The sequence below is a fragment of the Canis lupus genome, chromosome 13 (assembly GCF_048164855.1).
Source record: "Canis lupus baileyi chromosome 13, mCanLup2.hap1, whole genome shotgun sequence".
NCBI lineage: Eukaryota > Metazoa > Chordata > Mammalia > Carnivora > Canidae > Canis > Canis lupus.
In genome coordinates, this window is record NC_132850.1 from 34,104,138 (window position 1) to 34,120,540 (window position 16,403).

Consider the following 16,403-nt stretch of genomic DNA (forward strand, 5'->3'; position numbering starts at 1 on the left):
CACCCCCTAAAATGTTGGTCAGTTTGGATAGCCAATTACCTAGTGTTTGTTACTCCAAGTGTGGCCCAGAGACCTACAGCATCAGAGCCTGTTAGAAATGCAAAATCGGGATCCCTGGGTGGCGCAGCGGTTTGGCGCCTGCCTTTGGCCCAGGGCGCGATCCTGGAGACCCGGGATCGAATCCCACGTCAGGCTTCCGGTGCATGGAGCCTGCTTCTCCCTCTGCCTATGTCTCTGCCTCTCTCTCTTTCTCTCTCTGTGACTATCATAAATAACTAGAAAAATTAAAAAAAAAAAAAGAAATGCAAAATCTCCTAGGGATACATTCAAATCTACTGAATCAGGGTCTGCTTTTTATTTTGATCCCCCAGGACCCTCATATGCACATTAGAGTTGGAAAGTGGTGCTCTAGCAAAGTGTTTATATAATTGAACTGGGGGAAGTGATAAAGAGGCTTTCATTGGGACATGCTTAGAACATAGGCTATTGGATATTATCTTGAGGCCAGGTGGGATTGCAAAGACAGAAGGAGGATAGCTGGAGGTCTTGGAGTAGAATGGAGAGAGAAGCGAATGTGCAACAATAACCCTTATGGGCAGGACACAAATCTAGGCATTTTGTTTTGCATGGGTTGTCTCTTTTAATGTTTACAGCAACCCAATGAGTTGAATACTATTATTTTCATGACCACACTTTTTTAGATGAAGGTATCGAGGCAGAGAGGCTTCAGAAGTGCACTGTCTGACTCCAGAATTTCTTAACATCTGTGCTCTCTGCCTACCAGAGAGTAGGTGTAGAAAGCCAAACCCACTGGCAAAGTGATTAACACTTGATTCGCAGTTCATAGCCCTGTTAGAACTTGTGTTTCAGCCCACATTATTTCGAAGACATGAATAGTCCTGGCATGAATCCATTTTCTTCGTTTAATCAAGTAGGTCAAGTCCCAGACCATACACAGGGCTCTCAGACCTGGTACATCTCCTTCATCCCACCAGCATGTAAACAGTAGGAACCAATCCTAAGCCTAGTGTCTTCCCTCTCACAAGTCTGCCTTCATGACACATGCCTGGGGATTTGTGACTAATGCTGTGTTTTTCCAATTTTGTCCTCTCCTGGATCACTGGAATGATTTATTCTTGCTCAGCGACCCAGTAATTGTGTGTTACATATAAGTGGTTAAGATTTTTAGGCAGATGCCTGATGTGATCCTCAAATGGCTCCAATATTTTGCACAATTGTTTTCAATTTAGTACGATTCAAATTGTATTTGGGATGAGAAATGTGTTTTTTAGTTTCTTTTATGTTTTTTGGGGAAAATCACCATGGATTTTTGTTTGTTTGTTTCATTTACACTTAGCTCCTAAAAATATTGCCCTCAGGATGGCTGTTTGTTTGCCATGTCAAGACTGTTTTATTTGGTTTCCTTTTAGAGAAAATCCACATACAGCCCATTTTCAGCTGGCTAGAGTGCCCCAAAGATGTTTGCAAATTTTTCTCTTTTTCCCTAAACACCTTCAAAACATAAGTGGAGCTCTATAGAGGGGTACAAAAGGAGACGGAATGGAGACTCTCAGGATAAGGTACAGAAATCAGAAAAATAACGTGAAACAGAGAAATGCATGGTTTCTACTACGATATTCATACTTTCAGAAGACTGACTTCAAGTTGCATCTAAATTACATTTAACTTCAGTGATTTGTTTTTCTTACTCTCACCATGTTATATATATATATATATATGCCCTTATAGACTCGTGGACATTAATAGTGTGCATTGATATGATAACTTGTGATTTTATTTGATCTTGACTTTGGGGCTGAAATAGGTCAGCCATTATTATCCTCTTTCACTTCTGGGTAAACTGAGTCCCCAAAAGGCTATGTGTCTTCCCCTTGATTATACAACAAATGTATGGTAAAATCAAAACTAGAAGATAGATGGCCTTTGTTCCCAGGAACTTCTTTTCCCATGACACCCACACATTGGCAGGCAGGTTGGGCAAAGAGACTGGAGAAAAACTTGAACAGGTAAGATTTGTCAAGATAAAGTTATCACTATAAATATCCAGCATTAATGAACTGACTCATGACCACAATAAACTGGAAAACTTTCGTAGACATCTCGATGACTTGTAACGAATAAGCCCACTGGATTCCGTAATCTCTAAAATATCAGCTGAAGTGGGATGATGAGAAATACAGATAAATCATTGCTTATGGCGAGATGGCAACTGTCAAGTTCAAAGAGGGCAGAGCCTGCAGGAAGGTGATTTTCCTTCCTCCCCAAATCCTAAAACCCTGTGGCTGTTTCTCTCCATCCTTTGTTTGATTTCTAAGCAGAAAACCCAGAACATTTTGCTGGGTGAGCAGAAATGACATCTGGTCAAGTAGCTACCTTCAATAGAGATTCCCCCCATTTATATAAATAAGCATTTAGCGTGAGGTTTTATCTGGTGAGGAATTAGGCTGTCAGAGGCTAAAATCTCCGAGTGACGCCTCCATTGGACTCTGAGGCTTGCAGTTCTTGTCGCTGCGATCTTCTGTTATTATCAGGGGCATTATTGCTGTGTTGGTGAGATGTGGGGTTTGCAACAGCATTCTGAAGTCTTAGGACTAGGTTTTGGTCTCTTATTGGACCTGACTTGGGTATTTCCCTTCTCTAGGTTGGCTAGGCCCTTGGTAAAACCCCAGTGGGTCAGGCTCTGGTAAAAATAGTTACCCTTGTGGGCAGGGCTTGTTAAAGAGAATGAAGGGCTCTGGGAGCACCTCAAAATGCCTACTTTTCCACTCCCTCTACAAGAAGTAGCGAGGGAGCTCTCTGCTTCCATCCTGGGAAACCTAATGGAGCTCCTGGAGGTAAAACTCACAAAAATTTGGGGAGCACCCCCCAGACAGGGTCTCCTGGGAGTTTTGCATTTTTAAACTTACCCACATAGAGTCTCTAGCAATTTGTGAATGACAGTCTGGGTTCTCTGACTCTGGTACCAGATTCTTCAAAGCCTTCTGCTCCTAGTGAGCTGAGAGTCTGTATCCATCTGCCTGTCTCTCCAGTTTGGGGGTCAGTGGTTTGCTCTGTGATCTCTGAAGGATCTAAGAAGAGTCCCTGGTTTGTACAATTTTGTTCTTGTTGTATAGATGGGAGTGCCAAAAGTAGAAATTGGAAACCAAAAATGCCCCCAATTTATGTGTATGATATTTCTGTTCCCTGCCCTGCCTTCCCCCCGCCGAGCTTCCCCTAAACCTAGCATCTTGCCACATGGAAGTTGTGGTCTCAAGTCTGAAGATCGAAAAAATCCACGGGACTGGATAGTCCAATTCGGGTAAACCAGAAGGCAGAGCCCAAACTTTGAGGCTGCCTCTCTGTCTCCCAGGTGCTCTGTTTCCAAATGGTCCCACTGTGGGTAGCAAGGCCCTTTCAACCCCCACTGCTTAAAATGGGTGATGCTAACGCAGAACATTCTCTTATGCACAGGTCAGCTGCTTTTACAAATGGGCTGGTAGTTTGAGGCTGCCTCCTGGGATGGCAATTGAGTTGTTCCATTTTGTAGATATTTGTGTGCAAAATGCATTTGCTCCACATTCTCGAGTGTGACATTCACAGATCAGTGCGTGCCAGTGCAAAGGAAGAAGACAGTGATGCACAGAAGTTACAGAAAGAGGATGTTGGGTTTTAGGCAAAGCAGTAAAAAGGAAGCATCACTCAAGTCCCTGAGGTCACCGACAGCCACCTGGGCCACTATAGAAAGAGAAAGAATGGGACAGAGAGCAGAAAAAGGCTTCTGTACTCTTTGGTCTTATTTTGGGATCTAAGAGAAGGAAGACGAGAGGACCAGATCTGCTTCTCTAGAGTAGTTCTTGTCAGACTCCAACATGCCTCCAAGTTTCACGGTGAATCTTGTGAAAATGCAGATTCTGATTTAATGGGTCTGGTGCAGGGCCCGACTCTGCATTTTTGACATGCTCTCAGATGGCGGTGGTGGCCCTGGTGTTTAGGCCCTACTTTGAGGAGCAAGGGCCTCACGTACCTTCCAAAGGGACACTTCTCAATTCCGTCTGCGCGCACTCCTGGAAACAGCAGCAACTACCACCGCCACCTGCCTCATTCCCGAGTGCAGCAACTGTGTTCTTAGCTCAGGATGATCCCTTCTCCTGGACAGCTGCTGGCCTCTTCTCCATTTCTAAGTCATCAGCTTTCCTCCAAGGCTCACTCAAATCTCCATCTTTTACTAAAACCCTGTCACCAATGGCTCCTTGAGCTCCTGTAGTTTTGTTGCCATGTGCTTATTGCAAGCATATGTTGCTCTTGATTTTTTTTAAAAATTTTATTTATTTATTCATGAGAGACACAGAGAGAGAGGCAGAGACATAGGCAGAGGGAGAAGCAGACTCCCTGTGGAAAGCCTGATGCAGAACTCGATCCCAGGGCCCTGAGATCACTACCTGAGCCCAAGGCAGATGCTCAACCACTGGGTTACCCAAGTGTCCCTGCTCTTGACTTTTTAAAACAGTTTGCCTCCTAATTAAAATGTAAGCCTCCTGAGGTGAAAACAGGGGTATGTTTTCTCACTCTTTAACTCCCCAGGACCAAAACAGAGCCCTGCTTTTTAGGAGATTGTACACTGTAGTGAAAACAGCCCAGGAAGAAAGACATTGCTGTTCAAATCCCAGCTGCACCACTCAGTGGCCACTGGAGACAAGACAAAGCATTCCTCCTTGAGTTTTGGTGGTGTTGATGGTGGTGGTGGTGGTGGTGGTGGTGATGGTGGTGGTGGTGGTGGGGGTGATGATGGTGGTGGTGGTGGTGGTGGTGGTGGTGGTAGGGATGGTGGGGGTGGTGGGGGTGGTGGTGGGGATGGTGGGGGTGGTGGGGGTGGGGGTGGGGGTGGGGGTGGTGATGGTGTGGGGGTGGTGATGGTTGTGGTGGGGTGTAGAATGTTTTTATGTTGCAGGATTGTTGAAACAGTGGAAAGAAAATAAATTTAGCCGGCGTCAAGGCTAATTGACATGGCTGGCACAGTCAGCACTCAGTTTACTTGCTCTTGTCTCCAATCCCTTTTCCCTCTCCTTAATATGGATTGTGATGGTGTATCCTTTCCCTGACACCTACCTTTAAAAAAAAAATACCACATCACAGTCAACAATTTGGGGAGATTTTCTTTCATCTCAGTTAAAGGGTTTATGAATACCCAGGGAGAGTCTCCTACTTCATAAAAAAGGCACCTCACACTCACAGTTCAAAGTGCCAACATGCATGATAACATTTTATGATCTGATCAGAAATGAAAAGCAGAGATATTTTAAACCAATATCACCAAATCATATGAAAGCTGTCTTCATCAATTTCCCATCTTTTCCGTAGTTTGCATTACGCCACCTCACTTGTACGAAAGACCTACGTTACTGCCTGCTTTCTCTCACTGAAAGACATTTGAATAGGATTTTCGCTTTTACAGGAAAAGGTGGAAATCAAAAATAGGGTTCAGGATTTGTTTTGCAGTGAGCCTTACAGAGGCAATGCACACCGCAAGCAGGGAGAGTGGCCCTGCCAAGCTCTTTGCCCTGGAACCACACTCAGCATCCAGCCACCAGAGCCTTGAGCTGCGTCTGTGAGCATCTGTGCTTTCTCTCGATTTATTCGGTGCATCCATTAGCTAAATGTGTCCTAAGGTATTTTCTAGAAAAGCCTAAGAGAGGTTATTTTTGGGGGGTCTGGGAATGCTCAAATTTTTTTCCATGTAAACTAATGATAAAAATACCTTGATGGATTGATTGTAATCATTTCTTTGCTCTATGTCATGTTGCCTTACGAAAGGTTTCAGAGGAATGCCCTGCTTTCAGATAGCAGGGGAAACCCATATCTGCTTTTCTCAATGAAGAGTTCTTTGATCTGTGTGGTGCCAGCATATCCAGGTAGCTGTGAGGTTAGTGCTTAATACCTCAGGGATGGTCAGTCTTATGTTAGGTGGTGAGAAATGTCTAAGTGCACAGCCACATCGCTTTGGGAAAAGTGACCTATGAAAGCAAAATACACATGTTTGGGACTCACATTGGAAACTCCGATTGGGCCAAGCTTTCCAGCCACGTTGGAAAGGAGACACTACACCCATCTCCTGGCAGAACAGGGATACAGTGTGCAGGAGAGGATGGGACAAGCCTAGGTGTGGCAGTCCAGGTGTGCAGATTGGAATGCCAGCTTCTGGCTTGTCAGCCCTGTGACCCTGGGTGAGTTTCTCGACTTCTTAATCTTGATCAATACAAAGGAGAATAACACTGCCTACGTCATAAGTTTGTTTGAGAATTAGATGAAACTGTGCATCTAAGGCAGTAAAGTGCCAGAGTTCAGTAAATATGGGTTCCCTTCCAATCCTTGGGGAGGATGGCACTTGGGAGTATTGCTGGGGTGGGCAGTTCAGAGGGTCCTACTGTTTTATGTTCTTCTGACTTGGTGAGCACCACAGGGGGACAACACCTGAGATCGGGTGGCTGGAAGGCAGGGGGAGGGGAGGACCAATAGATCTACCTTTTGATTCCTTAGCAGGTGGTGACGTCGTCGTCATCGTCATCATCATCAGTGTCTTCTCCTTTTCCCTCCTCCTCCCTTCCCCTGGCTGTCCTCCTCTTTTCCATCCTCCTCCTCTCCTTCTCCTCCTTTAAATTTGCTTCAAAGGCAGGAGAGAACCCTCTTAAATGAAACAAATGGTTTGTCCTTAGTAAACAATTAACGATTGCTCACAAATTGAGTTGAATTGTACCAAACCCTTGGTGGCTCTGCAATATAGCAGTTCACTTGGTCTTTCTGAGCAGATTCTCATATAATGGTCTTTGTTCAGAATTTGAAGAACTCTTTTGGTATAATTTAAATTCAACTCTGAAAAAAACAAAGTAGGGCATATCCTTGGTTGTTTTGACCTGGAAGCAAGAGCATATGGGACTTGCAGAGAAAAAATATGGCTCCTCAACCCCTTTCAACCACAAAGTATGGAAGGTTCCACATGACCACTTAAAGGGGGCTTGGCAGAGGTTAGGGGAAGGATGAGGATTTTTTCATGTGGATTTCTTATAGTACATATAATGCAGGAACCACTCATTTAGGTGATTGAAATATACATAATATAAAAATTATTATTGGTTTTTTATCATATAAAATACAAGAAATCCCAATATACTCTGTTAGTGTTTTTTTGTTGATTTCTTCTGCCGATGTAAATTGCTCTTGGGCGAACCCAGAGAGTTTTCTTGAGATAAGAATTCAAACAAAGTGTTCTTAGGCTGCGGGTCCCACAGCTGTCATAGATGGAAGCGATGTTATTATAGTGGACACTGTGCCCTTTATCAGGAGTAATCCACTTTATGGCAGCCGCGTCTCTAACTGAGGCCAAGGGATGAAGACGCGGGGAGCTGTAAACAGATGATATCCAAGCTTTTCAGGCAAGCTAAAGATCCTCTGGCAAAGTCAAAAAGCTATTCTTATGTGTATCTCTCTCAAGGTCTTGGGGATTAGCCTTCGATGTGTTTCTACAAAAGGAAAATGTTAAGAAACCAAATAAAGTGGAGAAGGGTTGGGATTAAAGGGGATTTCATTCCATTTTAAGCCCTAGAAAAACATCACATGTGCAAGTGAATTTGAGAAAGTCCAGTGGACTCTTGGATAAGAGGAAATCTGCATAGGTGGAGTTGGCTGGAAACGTGGAAGCGTTAAGGCTGCTGATAGATGGTGCCCAATTGAATGGGATGGGCCACACATCCACTTGGTTCTCTGCAAACCAGCTGCTGTCAGCTGACAGATGCCTTCCTCACACAGGCTCTTGCTCAAGTGATAAGAAGTGAAAAGAGCTCGAGGTAAGACTATTTTGGGTTGCAGGGGATCTGTGTTGCTATGAGATCTGAGATTAGCGGTTGGGTTAGTGCCGGATGTCATCCAGCAGCTCATCATGAAACCTCAATGAGTTCAAGTCAGTTCTCAGAAATCAGCTGTGCATGTGGGCTATGGAAAGAGGTGCTTGCACTGTTCTGTTTCGTGGGGTTTCCCCACCCTCAGTTCCAGCTCAGCTGAAAGGATTAGTGGCCTTGGCTCTGTAAGGAATTTTTTTAAGTCGTCATGTTAACATGCTACAGTATCTCTTCTTGTCTTCCTTGAAGCACCACTAATTCCAGTGTTGCCCAGGGCTTGGGGCCGATCATTCTGAAATGACACCCAAATACCATTTCAGCTTCTTACCAAATGCTAGGTTAATAGGCACTAAGTTGAAGCACAATATGGCAGAGTCAGGCGAATTAGTGAAATGTGTCCACAAAATGGTATGAGTGGCATATGGCCTGAGACATGACTCTGGTAGTTGAGCAGCTAAGCCCAAAGCCTCTGGTGCTGGGAAATGGTAGGGCCTTTGTAACTGGTGAAAGGGGGTTTGCACTCTATAGTTAGGGTGTGTATTTAGCTAGCTCTGCTACTACAGGACCCTGGGCAAATTACTTCAGTTTTCTCTGTCTCAGTTTCCTCTATACCCTGTGGTTGATAGTACCATGTCGTATGTTCCTGACACACAGTATGTTCTTGATCAGTATTAGTTATTAGTATTGCTGTTATTGTTGCCACTATTATTATTGAAAGCCCCAGTGCATCAAATCATCATCAAAGACTGACTTTAGTAGAGAAGACCAGAGGTCTCAGTGGATTAGGCTCCAGGATCAGGCTCTTACACTACAGAGGAGTAGTAATCACAGATGAACTATTAAGTGGGAAGAATGTTATTTTTGATTTGAAGAGAGAGAACTTAGAATGAGTGTTTCAAAATTCAGAATGTTCCCATTTCTGAGGTTGGTACACTGAGACTACTGGAGCTGGAATCCATTTATTAATGACATGGAGTCTTAGAATCACAGGTTTGCAAGGAGCCTTCAGGATCAGCTAGTTCACCCACTGCTGGGCCTGAAGTGGTGTCTGCGGTATCCACCTGCTTTTTCCACCACATCTTTTGTCTTCCTTCTTGTCCTCCCCTAAAGGCACATGTCCTCACTAACACACACACACAGAAACTTCTGCCAACAAAGAAGAAAAGGGCAAAGAGATTCAGGTTGAGACAGTAAGTGGTGTGAGTCTCCAAGGGAGGATATGCTGGTGTTTTGTCTTTTTTTTATTTTTCAACTTTTAGAAAATAGAAAAGAAAAAAATCCTAAACAGTTTAGTAAATACCAGTGGTGTTAGTAGGTTTTTCTTGTGTACTCTTGACCCGAAGAAATTTACACTAACGGATGAGTCTTAATCACTCTCCTTGTGTGTGGAGTAAAACTGTATTAACCACTCTTAGGTAGCAGGAGAGCCCCAAGGGTGTAGTAACTCTTTCTTTTGGATTGAAAATACAAGATCAAAAAGAATATACTAGAAATCTGTAGATATAAAAGTCTGCTTTTGAAACCAAAAAATCCTATAATAGTGAAAGAGACTTGGCTTAGCAATTATATTTATATAAAATACTTTTTGTATAAAAAATTAAAATTTTAGTACAAAATAAGGTCAGTATGTAATCAACTGGATGAAGTGGTGGCTGAAAAAGCTAATGTGATCTTTGGCTGCATGAGTACATGTACACAGCAACTCAAAATGAGGAAGTTATAGTTTTGCTGCTCTCTGCCTTGGTCAGAACATGCTAGAATCTTATATTCTGTAAGAGTGCCACATTCTTCAAAGGGATGGACCCACTGGACCACAATCTGAGAGTGAACAAGGTAGAGAGGTAATGCTAAATGACAGAAATAGTTGTGAGAAATAGCTGAAAATTCTGGAAACGACCCAGAATAGGGGCAGAGATGTCTTCAGATGTCCATGGATAAGGATATATCTCTGTGAGGACAGGGGTAGAACACACAGATTTCATAGTAACAACTATTGAGAAGTGACTTCATGTCAGGCACAACCCATGGATTAACTTATGAGGAAAGAAATCCAAAGTTCAGAGTTGGGATACAAGCTCAAGCCGTCTGACTCCAGAGCCCATATTCTTATTACTGTGCTATCTTGCCAATGCAGCAAGATATATTTCAATTCAACAAAAGAACTCTCTAAACTATCCAAGATGTTCAAAGATGATATGTTATTTTACTAAAAAAAAAAATAATAATAATGAGCCCCCTATCTCCAGAAGAATTGTAGGGGGGCCCTAAAGCCACTTGGAGGCTAAGGCAGAGCATACAGTCATATACTTAGATATACATTGGGCTCCTTTGCAGCTAAGTGTGGTCCAGTGGCTGAAGTCTGGCTGATGAAAATGAGTGAAAGCGCCACATCCAGGATGTGCTTGAACCCCCAACCCTCACCCTCCAATGTGTGATGCTCACACTCTTGCCCCATCTGCTGGCTGAAAAGGGAAAACCTTGGTTTTCGAAAGAACGGAGCCACAAGACAGAAGGAGCTTGGGTTCCCTGAATGACACAGGCCCCTACTAAGATATGAGTGAAAAATGAACTTCATTGTGATGAAGAAATGAAAATTTGATGTTGTTTGTTAAAGCAGTTACTCTGATCTAATACAAAGAATATACTGTGAGAAGAATCAAAGGACTTGATGAATGATTGAAATACTTATTATCTTTAAGGTCAACTCAAACTTAACATTCTCTGATTTTTTAAATAATAATAAAAAAATGCAAAGTGGATTTTGAGAATATTCCAGTAAAGAAATGCATGACCCATTGACCAATATATTCCTGGACAAAACAAAACAAAACAAAGGCCAGAACTTGAAAATAAACAAGTAAATGCTTGACTTATAGGTGTCTGACCAGCTAGGCTCAAGACCAACAAGTTAAAAAGTAAAAAAGTATGAACAAGAATAAATTATAGATGGGACACCTAGGTAGCTCAGTCAGTTACAGGGCTGCCTTTGGCTCAGGTTATGATCTCAGGGTCCTGAGATTGAGCTCTGCTTTGGGCTCCCTGCTCAGCGAGGAGTCTGCTTCTCCTTCTCCCTCTGTCCCTCTCACCACTTGTGTTCTCTCTCCTCAAACAAATAAATAAAATATTCCAAAAAAAAGATAATAGACGATACGTTTGATCTTCTAAGTCAGTGCTAGCAGTGAGTTTGGAAATGCATTTTTTCATTGAATCACTGTCAACTACATATCAACACCACCATGCCAGGCAATTTGTTAGGGATTAGAAACAAACCTACATGAAACCCCATATTCTGTATTTGAAGAGTTCATAATATAAATCAGTGGTCTTCAAAGTTTTGAGAACATAAAATTAATCTGGAAACTTGTTAAAGATGAGGATTTCTGGGCCCACTTCCAGAGACACTAATTTGGAAGGTGTGACAAGGGACTGCTAATCAATATCTAATACAAAGCTTGTCACATAGCACCTACCCAGTAAACAGCTTTGATAAATGAATGACTGAATTTAATAAACATGCCCAGTCATTCTTATTCAGAAAGTCTGTGAAGCACCTTCTCAGGAGAAGTTGACCATCTGGGAAAAAAACTGAATCAGAGATCAATTAAATAAGAAGTGTTGGCTCTGCAGTTCAAACTATTCTGGAAAAGGAATCAACACCACTTCTTTATGAAGTTGACACTTGTTTCCTTTTAAAGAAGCTGAATTTAGTCTAAAAGTAAGTATGAAAAAGTCTGGAACCAGAAGGGAAGTAGAGACATATCCAGGAATTTTAAGCAGAATGAGGTCATAGGAAGCTGTTCTTTTCCTGCATTTTTTTTTCTTTTTCTTTTTTTTTTTTTGAGCAGGAAAATTCCACCCAAGAAGCAGACCAGTTGATCTTGCACCTGTGCTCCCATGTCTGGCACTTATCTGGGTCAAGTCTGGGAGAGCAGCCCCCAGGCCCTGGAAATAGACAACCCACCCTGTCACTGGGCCACACCGCACATACAGCCTTTCTTATCACCCAGACTCTACTCTCGGCCAGCATCTGTCTGGGAGCAGATTCCATGCCATTTAAGCAGCATGCCAGACTGACGAAATTACACAGGGCTGGCTCTCTGACCAACATGTCCTTCCTTTTGTAGAGCCATCTCTTCCCCCAGATCCCATGAGGCACCTCTACTGGTCCCCATGCAAATGTATCTCCTGTGTTTTGCTTTCAAGAGCATCAGAGAAAGCAGCCTGTGAATTCAGGCCACCAAGGCTCAGCTCCTACTGATAGTTTCCTAGGCTTGTGCCCTGAAACCAATAACATAATGTCTCTGTGCCTCAGCTTACTCATCTGTAATTTGAAGATACTGGCAACACCTACCTCAGGTGGTTCTTGAGGGGATTAAATTAGATAAAGCATAATGCCTGGCACACAGGAAGTTTGGAGAGAAAGGTGGACCATGGCTAGATGTCATGAGTTGCAAATTCTAGCCTCTTCTCTGGCCAGCCCACTGCTCAGGAGATACCTAACTTCAGAGCTGAGGCTGTTTCAGGGAGGATTCCGTGCCCCTGTTGCCCAGTGTGGGTCCTGTGCTTTCCACTAAGCATTCCCACATGTGGCACACGTGGGCCATTGGTGGCCTCTAGCCTGCCTCTCATTGTGGCCCTGTGTTCTAGGGCTGTGTATTATTCGTGGCCATTTTTCATAGAGGAAAGTGTTCACTTTACATGCCTTGATGACAGACACACGTAGAAAAACACAATTTTTCAGATTCATACATTATTTCTTTTTTTAATTTATTTTTTTACATTATTTCTTAACCTTTAAGTTATGTCTCTTGATCTCTGAGCCTCACACTGTAAATTTTAATTACCTTTGTCCTATAACGTCCATGCCAGTCTCTTCTTGTGTGATGTAGGGCAACTGAGGTATGAACGAAATCGTTCGAAAAACACCTGCCATGTCTTTTGCCAAGCACCTATCGATTCTTCTCATTACTTTCAAAAACCCACTGAAATACTGTTATGCATATTTTACAAATGAGGAAATAAATATTTAAATGCATTGAGTATCCTGTCCAAGATCTCATAGCCAGAAAGTAGAGAAGTGGGATTTGAACTGAAGCTCTCCCATTACACGGCTTATGTTCTTTTCAAGGCCCTGAGAAATGAATGCATGAAAAGGTCTCCTTTCATATGTTTCAAATGGTTCCTGAATGCTTGTTGTCTACAAGGATCTCAAACTCACTCAGTAAGAACTCCTGAAGACTGCTGACCACTTGTCCTTTGACACTTACCACTGTCTATGGGACTTTACTCTCCTTTGGTAAAACATTCTTTTATTTAAAATAATTACTTGACTATAGATGGATAAATCCTACATATGGCCAATGTCAGTATGCAATGTCTGACATTATGCAAACAGTCTTTGTGTCAAACACACCCAATGGTCTAATTAACTAGGTAAAGTATTTTTATAAATTAGCCACATTTCAAATGGCTACTTCTTAGAGCTGAAATTTATATTGACTCTTAGGTAGCTTCTCCAAGTAATAGGTGGGATCTATGTGCTGGTAGATGGCTCTTACCACCCGACTTGTCAAAATTAGTTGAAATACAACCATCTTCACATTTCTTGTATGAAGTATAATAATATTCTTTAACACTTTGCCTCCCACAAATGAATAACTTCATTGTGATTGCTAGTTCTTTTTTCTTCCTCATCCTATCAGAGGAGTTATAAGGTGAAAATCACCATGACTGGCCAAGAATAACAAAAGAGATAGATTTGACTGGAAAAGTAGAGGGAAAAATTTTTGATGTGACTCAAAATACTGTATATTTATTGAACACTGTTTATGTACTCTGTTGGAAATGAAAAAGTAATATATGTTCTCTTTCTGGGTCTCAACTTTTAGGACCTAGCTGAGGGAACTGGACTTAGACATAAAATACAATCCAACAACACTCTGAGTTACAATCTCCATGAGCCAAAACCTTTGGCACAGACACTTGGTAATATGAGAAGTCAGGAAAAGGAGAAATTTCTGTGGGCTAGTGCTGGTTGGGAACAAGAGATGGGGAACTGACGTGTGACTGGAAAAAGGGTAAGATTCAGAGAAATGAACCAGAGGAGAGAGAAATGAGGAAAAACATGTTGCCCAGAGGAAGAAGAGAAGCAGGTCATCAGTGGGTTTTGCTCTCAGGAAGACAATGTAATGAAGGGTAGCAATTCTATTTTATTTTATTTTATTTTATTTTATTTTATTTTATTTTATTTTATTTTATTTTATTTTATTTTATTTTATTTTATTTTATTTTAGAGAAAGAGAGGGAGCAGGGAGAGGGGTGAAAGGAGGGGGAGAATCAGACTCCTGCTGAGCAGGGATCCTGATGTGGGACTCAATCCTGGGACTCTGGCATCATAATCAGACGCTTAACTGACTGAGCCACCCAGGACCCCAGGAGAAGTGGCAATTCTTAAACCATAAACCATATGCACTCAGCCCTCACTGATATGCTCAGAAATTCAAGTTTGGAAGTTTGGCTTGCATGATAGTAAATACATTTATGGAAAAAAAATAGCCAGTAAACATTTAATTCAATTTTTTTGAAGAGAAACCCATTCCACACTATGAAATATTTGTAAAAATCCTGGTTTCAAAATACTTGCTCTACTTCTCCAAGCCACAAGAAGGAACGCATTTTTTTTTTTTTTTTTTTTTTTTTTTGCCAAAACACTCTAACCTTACGGTAACCAGTTTTCTCCACTGCCTCTACTCTTACGCTCTCTTTAGTGCCATGTGTTTCTGGTATTTATTTATTTATTTATTTATTTATTTATTTATTTATTTAGTTTCTGGTCTTTAAATAAACCTCCTGGATGATATTCTTACAAAGGTATTCATGCAATTTGGTGTCTACTTCTTCCTAAACTTTACCAGGAATGGCATTTATGGGCATTTCCATGGATCAAAATAGCATCTCTCTCTCTCTCTCTCTTTCTCTCTCTCTCTCTCTCTCTCCCTCATACACTTTCTCTCTCTTACCTCCAGCTCCTGCTAAGGTCATTCCAATTGTGTAAAATAATGTAAAGACTATAGACAAAACACTGTTTCCTTAATGTCACTTAAATATTCAAGGTACTGGTATTAGCACAGGAAGATTTAATGTGCTTCCCAGATATATTCAAATTCTGTATGGTTCTTTTAAGATAAATTTCCTCTCATGTTCAGAAACTGTTCTACACCACAGTGTAATTTGAGAAATCGGTGCATCTATTCTGGCTAAAAGTAAGAGCAGGGTACTGCCTGGTTCCTGAAGGTCACTAAGAAAGTAATAATACCATTAATAGTAATAACAGACTGTTAATTGTTAGATGTGTATTTCATTTTGATGGCATACAAATTATCTGGGAACTTGTTAAAAATGAGGATTCCTGGGCCCACCTTCGGAGACACCAATTCAGAAGGTGTGGGCCACACAATATGTCCCTTTGTATTTGCTACCTAACCTTCATGATGAAAATATGAGAGGATTATAGCTGTACCTTCCTTGCAGGGTTGTTGGGTGATTTGAATGAAATTTTACATGGAAAGAAACCAGTAAGCCTTACACACTTCACACAGAAACTAACAAACTTCAGTTAAGATTCTTACTATTCAAATATTTGAGGGCTCGACTCAGCTGAGGAACACCAACAGTAGACTATTTTGACAGATCAAAAGCTTCTGGCTGTTTATTTCCAATGTTTAATGTCCCTAAATTAAACCCTTATATGAATTTTCCACTTTTGGATGAACTCTATTCAATAGTGATTGTGTCCCCAAACATTGGGTGCATTTTTTAACTGACTTGAGTTTCATACCACTTTTTGTTAACTTGTAATTGTTTTAATTCTGATTCAGCTTAAAACAGAAGAAAACAATGCATTTCTCTCCACTGTTCATCACATTAGTGAGAAGTTGACTTTACGAACAAAATCCTAATTTATGAATGCTCTCATTTTACTTGCGTAAGGGCATTAGAACTTGACTATTTTGTAGTAAAGAATTAGAATGGTATGAAACTTTATTACAAATATCTTTAAGTAATAGAATGTATTTTATTTCACCTATCTGCCCTTTTTTAGTGAGTTATTTAACTTCATTTAATCTTTTTAAAAAACATTCTCCAGTTAATGGAGTCTATAAATGATTTTATGGTATTGCCACAGATTCTCACCAGCATATAGGACATATAGGATTATAGCCACGGCTTAACATCTTTCATAAACTGTAAATTAAACAGAGACCTCTCCACACAAGGGCAAGCATATATAAGTGCTGCACATCTTAGAGTATTTGAGGTTTCCCATGAGAAAATCAGTAACTGCTTATTTCTTAGGACCAAGGACCTGACGTTCCTGAAGTCACCATCATACTTCACACTTACCTCCACGTGGAAATAGGTGGAAATTCACTGTTGAATTCTAGTGGGAATGACACCTCTGTCACAGCTTCACAGCCCCTACCTATCAGAGCCCTCAGAGAATCTTCTCACATG